The following is an 11935-nucleotide window of genomic DNA, read 5'->3' as shown; positions in this document are numbered from 1 at the left end:
CTGGGGTAGATACAAGGTAATGAGGTTGTCCAACATGGGACTTACAATCTTAATTGCCATTTTACAGATGAGCTAACTGAGGTACAGAAAAATGAAGTGACTTGCTCAAGGTCACACAGCAGACAAGTGGCAGAGTCAGGATTAGAACCCAGATCCTTCTGACTCCTAGGCCCACAATTTATCCACTAGACCATGCTGTTTAATTAGCTTGTATCAAGCCCCAGTGCTTAGCATAATGTTTGGCACATAGTAAGCACTTAAATTCTTTTTTTAAAAAATGAACACGATAGCAGTTGGGATGGAGAGGAAAGGGCAGATTTTAGCAATGTTCTGAAGGTTGAACTGACAAGATCTGGCAACAGACTGAATAAGTGGGTTGAATGTGAGACATGAGTTTAAGATAAGGTTACACGTTTTAGAGACAGGGAGGATGGTGGTGAGTATACAGTGTTAGGAAAATCACAGGGATAAAAAGGGTTTGGTAAGAAGATAAGACGTTCTGTTTTGGACATGTTGAGTTTGAGGTGTTGGCAGAACATCCGAGTAGAAATGTCTTGAAGCTAGTGAGAAATGCGAGACTGTAAAGGAGAGAGATCATTTAAATGAGTCCATAATTAAATTTCAAGAAATGTGTTTCCTTTTAGACTGTGAGCCCATTGCTGGGCAGGGATTGTCTCTATCTGTTGCCAAATTGTACATTCCAAGCACTTAGTACAGTGCTCTGCACACAGTAAGCACTCAATAAATACAATTGAATGAATGAATGAACCGCATGAAACTGACTTGATAAACATAAAGAACTGACTTACAAATATTCCAACGAACCATTAAACTTTCACAAATTTTAATATACCTTCCCACATTGAAAGAAAATGACTACTGTTCATTACACAAACTGCATTTTCATCTGCAAAACTAAGTTTACCCTATGTCCTGATACCTACACAATTTAGATAGTTGGTTTCTTTTATGTGAGATGTTTGTTCATAAATTTTTCACACAGTTTGAATGTGTAAAGTTTTCTGGTCACATAACTTTTTCAGCTAAATACACATCAGGTATCTCAACAATGTCATCTTGAAAAATGAAAGATAACAGTGTATATATATAAGCTCTCATTCAAAAGAGGCAACCACTTTTCCCATAAAGGCCTCTGAATTCGGTAAAAACAGAATACATTGAGGAACGGATATATCTGGCCATCAAAATCTCTAGCAGTTCAATTTTCTTTCTCGACTTTCACTGATTCAAGGTTTCAAATATGGAGATTTGATCAGCAAGGAAAAAAGATTCACAAGCCTACGTAATCTCAAAGTTATTTGATTGTGTCCTGATGACTTGTCAGAATCCTGATTCCATCTTCCTCTCTCATGGCATTTTGTTGTCTCTTAGGAAATAGTCACCTCCTCTGGAGATCTGATCAGCTTGCTGATCCCCGGCCTGTAATTACTGGTGCTAAGGGAAGTCGGTAGGTTTATAGCACCTGTGGGGAAAGGAATCTTGGAACCCCAACTCATATTGCTATTGAAAACTCATTACTCGATCATTTTTATGGAAATGACATATATTCTGCAGTCTTTTCAGAAATGTAAGACACTAGAAACTTTGAATGAATTTTTAAAGTATGAGTACTGAGGTTCCCATTTGCTATTCTACATTCTTGAAAGATTAAATAGCATACTGAAGGCACATACAAAAGTAGTTGAGCTGAACAGAAATCGAGGTGTGTGCAATGAGATGGCAAGTGTTTTGCTAGTACAGGACTATAGAACCATGGAACATAAGAAGGGATAAATAAAAGGCTGACTCAGATCAACTTCCAATAGTCATATGCTTTAAATGATTTAATTTGAAGGATGCATCATTTCAGTTTAGTTTCCCAAACACTTGGGGAAATGTTAAAACATCAAAAACTTTACAAGCTTTAGAAACGTTACTAATACTTGGTGTAAACGAAAGGAGTGAAAAATCAGGAAAGACATAAGGGCTTCCTTCATTAGAGTTTGTGTTTTTCATTGTCTTTTGTAATGAAAGGGGTCAGAGACTGAAAGCTTGACATTTAGCTCTTGTTTTGTTTTGAGTTTTTCCATTCCTTTTTCTGCCAAAGTCAGACAACAGAAAATGCCTTCTGTCTCCAAGTAGAATTTTCAAATTTTTGTAATCAGAGGCTTTCTCTTTAGTTCTTTTTCTTTTTTCAGTCATAAGATAAAGAAAGGGTACTTTTCAGTGTTGGGATAGTTATAAAATATTGTCATCGTCCTATACTGAGTCAAAGCTAATTTTGTAAGGTTAAAATTATTTCTTGGCTTTCTTAGCAATTAAAAAGAAAGAGTTCAGAGGTTTTACTACAGAAAAAATGTTAAGGTTCTAAACTAGCTATCAGTATGAAACACTGTCAAGTATAAATAAATGAGAATGCACTGCTGATGCTGACAAAAAAGTTAATGCAGTAAATGAATATTTAGAAATAGGTCTTTCCAAGGTCACTTTCTATCCGAGACCACTTCATTTATATGTGAAATTGGGTTTAGGTAGGACTTTTTTTCCCTTACAATCTGAAGTGAGAGAACAAAGTAAAGGAAAAAGGAAAGGAAATATTCCCAGTGATAAATCTGGCTGCATTCAGATAGGCAGACTGTACTTTCTAGATTATGAAAAACTATTTTAAGAAAATTATGGATATTTTAGCCTTATACACACTTTGGCAAAACATTCTACTTGTAACTTTTTCAAATTATTTCATCTTAGCAAGGATTACAAGTTCAGTATGATTAATTTCTATGCTGCTCATATATATAAGCTTTGGGATTTACATATTCACTTCTCACAGCATCAGAAAATTGGCAAAAGAAATCCTGAGGCTTGAGCTGAAGATAAATGACAAGGGGGTCAAAAGTTTTGATGATCTTGCTTTCCTTGAGTAATGAGATTTGACCCGACGTTCCTTAAAATTCAGTTTCATCGTGCGCCTTATAGTGGATATATAAAGTCAAGGTGAATGACTTTGGCAAAGACATTCTGAGACTTGTTCATGTTTGAAGATTATGTTACTGATGGAATGATCCTTTCATGCATAAGGATGTGGCTGAAAACTTCTATGTGATGGACAATCCATTCCACACCATGTGCACGCAACCAATTTCCTTGGCTGCATTGATGCATTTGACACTTTCACTGCCTGTCCCCGTTTTGAAATGTTCATCTTGATTTGCCAATTTTCTTAAAGCCTCCATCCAAGAAGAATAACCCCTCTCCTGATGGCTAAATCCAGATTGCATTCCCCAAGAATCTTCTGCATGTGTTCCGTGTTCCGAACTGCAGTTTACCTGGAAACCATTTGTTCTCTTCTCACTGTTAGAGTGACCTTTTCAATTATATTCTGCTTGCTCCATCTAGCAAAACTGAGTAAAGTGAGCATTGTCTCCTTGGTAGTGCATTGACAATATTTAATCATTTCATTGCTGGTAGTTTTGCCTTGCTATTTAACATTAAATATTGGTCATAGGCAATGCTCATAAAATAATTTGAGAAGCCAGATGTGCCCTTTGTCCAAATCTTAAATCCATGTAAAAGGACCGAAAAAAGTACAAATCTGTCAAAAAAAACAAAACCCCACAGAAACGCAGCAGTAGTTGTTAACCACTTATTGTACACCTAACACTCTAAGTGCTGAGGTAGATACAAACTGTCTCGACACAGTCCCTATATCCACATGGGGTTCACTGTCTAAGAAGGAGGAAATAGCATTTAATGCCCATTTTACAAATGAGGCAACTGAGCTACAGAGAAGTTGTGACTTACCCAGTCACACAACAGACACATGGCACTACAGAATTAGAACCCAGGACCTCGGACTTCCAGGCTCATGCTCTTCCCAGCTTTAGATAGTGGGATTTTCCATTGTCACATTCCGTTGATATTCCAAATAATATGACTTATTGATACTTTTTTTTACTATTCCACCATGTATCATTGGATAATAAACTGGCAGAACATTCTGGATTGTTGTAGCAGGTGGTTGAATGAGCTGCTCCATAAGATTAGTATTTGTCAGGCTTATACTTTTTTGTAGCTCTGCCTTGGTTCTGCAATATTCTTCTAACCATCCACATGTCTTCTTGCATATGTCCTTCCACAAGTAACTGATCAACATACCGCTTGGAAGACATCCAGCAAACAACCAGAAGAAACCCTTACTCTCCCATTTTTAGCTGAAATGGCTACATACTGAATGCAATGACAATGAATGACAAGGCAATGACACTGAAGAACTCCATCTGTAATATTCGGCTCAATTGTAATATTCAGGAGAAGTGGAGAGAAAATACAAGTGGTGTTACTACACACCACCCCTGCCTTGTCAGCCACACCACTGGTGCTGTCATGACTCTTTTGGGCACTATCCTTCGGAGCTAGGATGCTCTCAAGATCTTAGGCATGGGTAGCACTCCATGCAGAGGGACTGTGGCAGAAACCTCTGAATATCAGTCTGTAGAAGTTGTGGCAATTGCGGAAACCGTGGCAAAAATGAGCTGGTGGCGGTAAGGTTGAGGAAAGGCAACACCTAATAATTTTTCTCTCCATTTATTTGCTATTGCCTTTGTAGGTTTTGCAAAACAAATTTGCCCCTTAATAGGTTTCCCCAGACAATGATGTCAGCTGGGAGTAGGAGTAGTATTCATTGAGCTCCTAACTTGGGGGGTTGCACTGTGCTAGATCCTTGAATAGTACAGAATAAAGAAGTGACATGTTCCCAATCAACTAAGAGCTTCCTCTTTAGTGGGGGAGAGGAACCTAAAAATATTTACAACTAGAGTAGTAAAAATTGAGCAAAAATAAAAACAAATCAGGACACATATCAAATGCTAAGGAAGGCACAAATAAGTCTGAATTTGCTAGATTGGCGTAAGGGATAATATGGCTTTTGCTGGAAAATTACTGGAGGAGGGCTTTGGGTGGGGCGAAGAGGGATTTAGGAAAATATTAATGTGGGCAGAGCTGTTAGTCCATGTAGGTGGGCACTCAGTTCTTTCAAAACTTGTTTTCACTATGGATTTTGACTAGAAACCTCATAGAGAAGTCAACATTATAATAATGCTAGTATTTGTTAAGCGCTTACTATGTGCCGAGCACTGTTCTAAGCACTGGGATAGACACAAGGGAATCAGGTTGTCCCACGTGGGGCTCACAGTCTTAATCCCCATTTTACAGATGAGGTAACTGAGGCACCAAGAAGTTAAGTACTTGCCGACAGTCACACAGAGTCTACTGGGACTCAGAATACTCCATTATCAGTAGAAACTGCTTGTATGCATCTGACCAGCATCAGAACTGGTAAGCACAATAAGGTGGATTTCCCTTCACATGGATGTGATGCTCTTGTCCTAGGAGAACTGGGTGTATTTGTGTTATTACTTATTTATTTATATTAATATCTATCTTCCCCCAGACTGTAAGCTCGTTGTGGGCAGCGAATGTATTTGCTAATTCTGTTGTATTGTGCTCTCTCAACCGTTTAGTACAATGTTTTGCATAGAGAAAGTGCTCAAATACGATTGTTCAATGGATTGATTGATATTTGTGTTTGGCTATTTATACATGTGTATCATTTTCTACCCCTTCCCCCCTCCATTACCCCTACTCCGCCTCTCTCGGCTCTACCCCCTTCCCACCCCCACTCCACTTGTATATATTTGCATATATTATTACTCTATTTTATTAATGATGTGCATTTATCTATGATTCTGTTTATCTATTTAGATGGTTTTGATGCCTGTCTGTTTTGTTTTGCTGTTTGGTCTCTCCCTTTTAGACTGTGAGCCCATTGTTGGGCAGAGATTGTCTCCATCTGTTGCCAAACTGACATTCCAAGTGCTTAGTGCAGTGCTCTGCACACAGTAAGCGCTAAATAAATACGACAATGAATTTTCATGATTTCACAGTCTACAAAGTCATAGTCATCCAATACCAGAACCACCCTATCATTTTGGTCCCCACTTTGGGGAAGTACATGATAGATCTGTAGAAGATTCTAAGAAGGGCAGCCAACATGATCATGGTAATTGAGCAGATTCTTAATACAAATAGAATGAAATGGTACTACGTTCAGAACAGCAAAGAAAGCAGCTCTTCACCAAACTGATGGTAAACATATGGGACTTGTTACCAGAGAATGTCATGCAGGCTGAAAATATCAGCGGTTTCAAGGGGGTTTAAAAATGTCTGGACCAACACTGGGGTTGGCAACCCGAAGTGGGGAATCCTTGCCGAACATTCCAGAGCATGACACTACTGAGAAGAAGACTGCAGCTGCAGCCTATCTAAAAATCATGACAGATGCCACAGGGAGGGTAGTCTCAGCTCTGCCCATTGAGGTTGGAGGTGGGGGAGGGAGGGTGAGACGCTCAACTGTATATATTTTCATTACCCTATTTATTTTGTTAATGAGATGTACATCACCTTGATTCTATTTATTTGTTATTGTTTTAATGAGAAGTTCATCCCCTTGATTCTATTTGTTATTGTTCTTGTCTGTCCGTCTCCCCCGATTAGACTATAAGCCCGTCGAAGGGAAGGGATTGTCCCTATCTGTTACCGATTTGTACATTCCAAGCACTTAGTACAGTGCTCTGCACACAGTAGGCGCTCAATAAATACTATTGAATGAATGAACCATGGACCTAGTCCCTTATTTTGGGAAACCCTGGGGTCCGGGGTGTGTCAGGGGAGTCTGGAACCTAGCGGCTAGTCCTAGTGGCAGCTGGACACAAACCATTTGGACCATCCACTTTATAACCTGGCATCATCTCGAAGGCAAGAATCAAATCCCTAGACAACACTTAGTGGAAAGATCCTGGGCTTGGGAGTCGGAGGTCATGGGTTCTAATCCTGGCTCGCCTCTTGTCACTTGGGCAAGTCACTTAACTTCTCTGTGTCTGAGTTACCTCATCTATAAAATGGGAATTAAGACTGTGAGCATGACGTGGGACAACCTGGTAACCCTGAATCTACCCCCAGTGCTTGGAACAGGGCTTGGCACATAGTAAGTGCTTAAAAAGTTCTATTATCATTATTATGTGACTGATTTTGTGACTCCAAGGATATCCCGTTCCCTAATCAACCACCCTTTGTCTGTGGATATGATCTATCAACACATCAATCAATCACTAGTATTGATTGAGCACTCATTCTGGGTAGATCTACACCAATCTTGAATCAACGGATCAACCAGAAACTTCCAGGAACACAACAGGTCAACCAGTGAAGTGCACTATGGCTCAAGATATGCTGAACGTTAATCTTTTTCTTCATAAATTCTTCTCTACAGTCCCATAGCAATAAGGCCTCTCACTCCCAAGAAAAGAGTTTGGCTTCCGGTCATAGGTTTACATGGCATTTTAATCCTCCAAATAATTTACAAGTGTAGTTTGACATATTATAAAAATAACTAAGCATAGAAACATGGGACAGAAAGCATGCATTAGAATGTAGGATGACGTGCCTCGTAACCAGTGAAAAATTATACTAGTCAATTTAAGTAACAGAAGGACAGAGATAGAGCAGCGAAGTGCATTACATACATAGATTTCTGCATCCAAATTGGATTTTATAGTCAGCCAAATGTATGCTTTCATCCTGCTTTCAGGATTGAAATACTCTTCAAAAAAAAAAAAAAACTGGCCCAAAGTTGAATACTGCAAAGAACAGTACGTATTAGCGTTTTAGTTATGGGAAATCTGAAGTCATTGTTGAATTACTCAATTATTCCAGAAGGTTACAGAGGGATTGCGAATGGTGATGGTAATAAGATGGATCTGGTTCTGCAGAATGAAAAGAATTTCTTGAAATGAAACATATGCTTCACAAAGGAATCTTCGGGGAAATAACTGGCTCAAACCACTCTCCCTTGGAGAGAAAGTCATTAGAGTAATATAAAAAGTGAAAATGGTTCTTTTCTGTTCCAAAAAGACAATTTTGATTTACAAAATAAAAATGATGAATTTTGGTTCTCTCATTATTGACAAAACAGGGTCTTGCTGATAGAATACTATTTCTTTGCTACAAGCAATGCGTGTCTGTTCTTGAGTAAATTTGTCATTTTTTTCTTTCTTGCCCAAAAGGGCACAACAACAGATCCTACTCAGTGAAACGGGGAGGAAACCTTCCCTCTGCCCTTTCCATGGCATTTCTCTATCTGTTTGCCTCAATAAAGCAGTTTTCCTGTGTACTTTGTAGAAACTCTCTAGAAAGGGAAATTAGCTCTATGACCTTTGATCTCACTTTGAATGCTTCTGCCACAGCCCCAGAGAAGTTTTTTTAAAGGACATAAGACCACCTTGTAGAACCATTATGCCTGACATGGAGGAGAAACTTTGCCTTCTGCCTCTGACTCCAGAAGGAGATGCTAAGCTGCCTGCATAGCTTTCTACATCTCCTACATAGGAAGAATGAAACATTTGGAAGTAAATTATCCAAATGATGCTGAAGAATATTTGTTCAGACAATTTTGTACCAAACATTTTAAAAAGAAAAACTTTATCCAAATCACACAATTGATATCAATTCAGGATAGTGATAATCAATCGATGGTATTTGTTGAACGCTTATATGAGCACCTAAGCGCTTGAAAGAATACAATTTGGCAGGCAAGGTCCCCGCCCACAATAATTTTACAGTCTACAGAGGTACATACTAAACTACCGTAATCATTTCAATAGTGTGGTCATTTACGAAAGGAAAGGCAATTTTAAAATCTCAAGACAAGGCCAGTGAATTTGGGGATCACTGCACATTGGCTTGGCACATTTTTTTGCCACGCTGGATTTTTCACAATGAGCCTTTGGTTTACCTGAATCTTATTTCTTCCAGATAGGTGCAAAACACACCAGAGAGTTCCAAATTCCACAGAGATAAGGACTCAGAGTAGAAAACCATCAGAAAATGAAAGTAATGTGACAAAGGCCTAAGTAAACTATTAATTCATGCCCCATTTTGTTTCATCTGCTCCAGAAACTGAATGAAATCAAAGGTACATGAAAATTTGAGGGTAACAGGGCCTTCAACTTCTTTTTCTCGTGCTGACTTTAAAATAGGACATGTCAGTTTTGGTCAACTGTGATTTCAAATATATGTCATTTGTATGATTTAGGTAAAATTCCTGTGAGTGGCATAAATACCTTCAAATGGTGAGCTTTTCTAGCTAGTGAATATTTCAGTTAAAAATCGACTGTAAGGAGACTTTTTCTGTGCTTTAGTAGTAGTAATAAGAATATTATGTGCTTAATGTGTCCCGAGCACTGTAATACCCTTGTGCTTTAGCCTCCACATTTCCCACACAAAATTCCTCTTTCTCTGAATAATAAAATTATTCAGATTAAAGAAACATTCCAATTCATTTAACCAATAAAATGAAGCATCTTTCTGCATCCCCCTTCTGATCTAGAGAAGCAGTGTGGCTTTATGGATAGAGCTCAGGCCTGGGAGTCAGAAGGACCTGGATTCTGATACCAGCTGGGCCACTTATCTGCTGTGTGACCTTGGGTATGTCACAACTTCTCTGTGCCTCATCTATAAGTCCCATCAGTAAAATGGGGATTTAGACTGTGAGCACTCTGTGGGACAGGGATGTCCAACCTAGTTTGCTTGTCCCCCCACTTCCTCGAGCTTAGTAAAGTACCTAGCACATAGTAATGATGTTGGTATTTGTTAAGCGTTTACTATGTGCAGAGCACTGTTCTAAGCGCTGGGGTAGATACAGGGTAATAAGGTTGTCCCACCTGAGGCTCACATTCTTAATCCCCATTTTACAGATGAGGGAACTGAGGCACAGAGAAGTGAAGTGACTTGCCCACAGTCACACAGCTGACAAGTGGCAGAGCCGGGATTTGAACCTATGACCTCTTACTCCCAAGCCCAGGCTCTTTCCACTGAGCCACGCTGCTAGTAAGCACTTAAGTACCATAATTATCATTATTATTTTTGACTAATACTTCACTTCATCCCTGGTCTCATATCCCCTGGAAAGCCCATAAAGGCATAAATTGTTGAATAATAATGATAATTGTGGTAGTTACTGTGGGAACAGTGAGCTAGATGCAGGCTAATCAGGTGGGACACAATCCCTGTTCGACCTGCAGATCACAGTCTAAGTAGGGGGGAAAATAGGTATTTAATTCCCATTTTACACATGAGGAAACTGAAGAACAGAAAAGTCAAGTGTCTTGCCCAAAGTCACACAGCAAGCAAATGTGAGAGCTAATATTTCATATTAATGTCTATCGTCCTCTCTAGGCTGTCAACTTGATGTGCACAGGAAATGTGTCTACTGAGTGTGTTATATTATATTCTCTCAAGCATTCAGTACAGTGCTTGGCACACAGTAAGCATTTAATAAATACTGATGATGCTGCTATTGATGATGATGATGAGTATGGCCAAGTGGATAGAACACAGGCCTGGGAGTCAAAAGGAACTGGGTTCTAATCACTTTGGGCAGGTTACTTCATTTCTCTGTGCCTCAGTTACCTCATCTATAAAATGGGGATTAAGATTATGAACCTCATGTGGGATAGGGACTGTGTCCAACCCTATTTACTTTGTATACACCCCAGGGTTGAGTACAGCATCTGCCACATAGTAAGTACTTTACAAATACCACGATGATGATGGTCATGATGATGATAGAATCTCAGTCCTCTCACTCCCAGGCCGTGTCCATGATTTTATCTCATTTGTAAAGCTCTCTAACCTGTGCCCCATGAATACTAAAGAGGAACGAGTGCCTTTATCAGAAGTCTCCAGCAAATGCACTCTACGTTTATTTTAATTTCGACTCATTTATCCAGGCTTCAGTACATTGCTCCACACACAGTAGGTGATCAGTAAGATCACTGAGGGCAGTGAGTGTGTCTTCCAACTCTGTTATATATTACTGTGTGCTGAGCACACAGTAAACACTCAATAAATGGATTGATTACTTGAGTTCCAGTGACTGTAGTCAAAATCTAGAGATGATAATCTAAAAATGAGAATTTTGTTCTTGACATTTGATATTCTTTTTCTAATGATTACCAGTCTTAGTTGTGCTTTAGTCCGAATTTGTGCCTTTGTTTAAGATGCATTTAAAAAAAATATCCCTAGCGTAGGAATAACTGGGAATTCTCCAGTAAATAAATACCAGAACTAGAGATGCATTCCAGTTTTATTCACTGAATAATACAAATACAAAACAGACTATTTTCACATTGTACTTTCACAGAATAAATCTCTATTTCAATTTTTAAAGCTAAGAGACCTTTCAGGTTAATTTGTCATTTTTGAGTCTTTGTCCCACCTCAGGAACTACCTTCAAATTCTGCAGTGATAGTGCTGGGAGATGTTTTCATTATTATTTAAAGGGAAACAAGGAGACACCTGCTTTATCTCTCAAAGTTGAGACAATATAGAAAATGAAAGCTCTGGATGGAATCTAGAGAGAAAAGAATGTCTTTCTGGTCTATTAAGAACTCTAATAGATTCAGCTGGTGCTGGTTATTTACAACTGCCCCCAGATTGGTTTGATTTTTAGTCTTCTAAACATCTCCCACAAAAATAAAAATGAAGCTACACTGAGAGGTTTGAGGGTTTTCTTTTCTTTTCTCCTGGCCCTCAGAGAGAAGCCATCACTAAAGAAAAAAAGGGTCAAAAACTGGTGCCCTTTTATGTACATATCTCTCCCAGAAACTTAAGAAACCAGAACAAAATGAAGCAGCATGGCCTCGTGGAAAGAGCACGGGCCTAGGAGTCGGACAACTTGAGTTCTAATCCTGGCTCTGTTAATTGTTTGGCCAATTGTTTGCTGTGTGCCCTTGGGCAAGTCACTTAATTTACCTGTGCCTCACTTTCCCCAACTGTAAAATGGGGATTAAATGCATGATCTCCCTCCTACTGTGTCCAA

This window comes from Ornithorhynchus anatinus, chromosome 14, assembly GCF_004115215.2.
Source record: "Ornithorhynchus anatinus isolate Pmale09 chromosome 14, mOrnAna1.pri.v4, whole genome shotgun sequence".
In the NCBI taxonomy this organism is placed as follows: Eukaryota; Metazoa; Chordata; class Mammalia; order Monotremata; family Ornithorhynchidae; genus Ornithorhynchus; species Ornithorhynchus anatinus.
Note: the sequence above shows the minus strand (reverse complement) of the source record.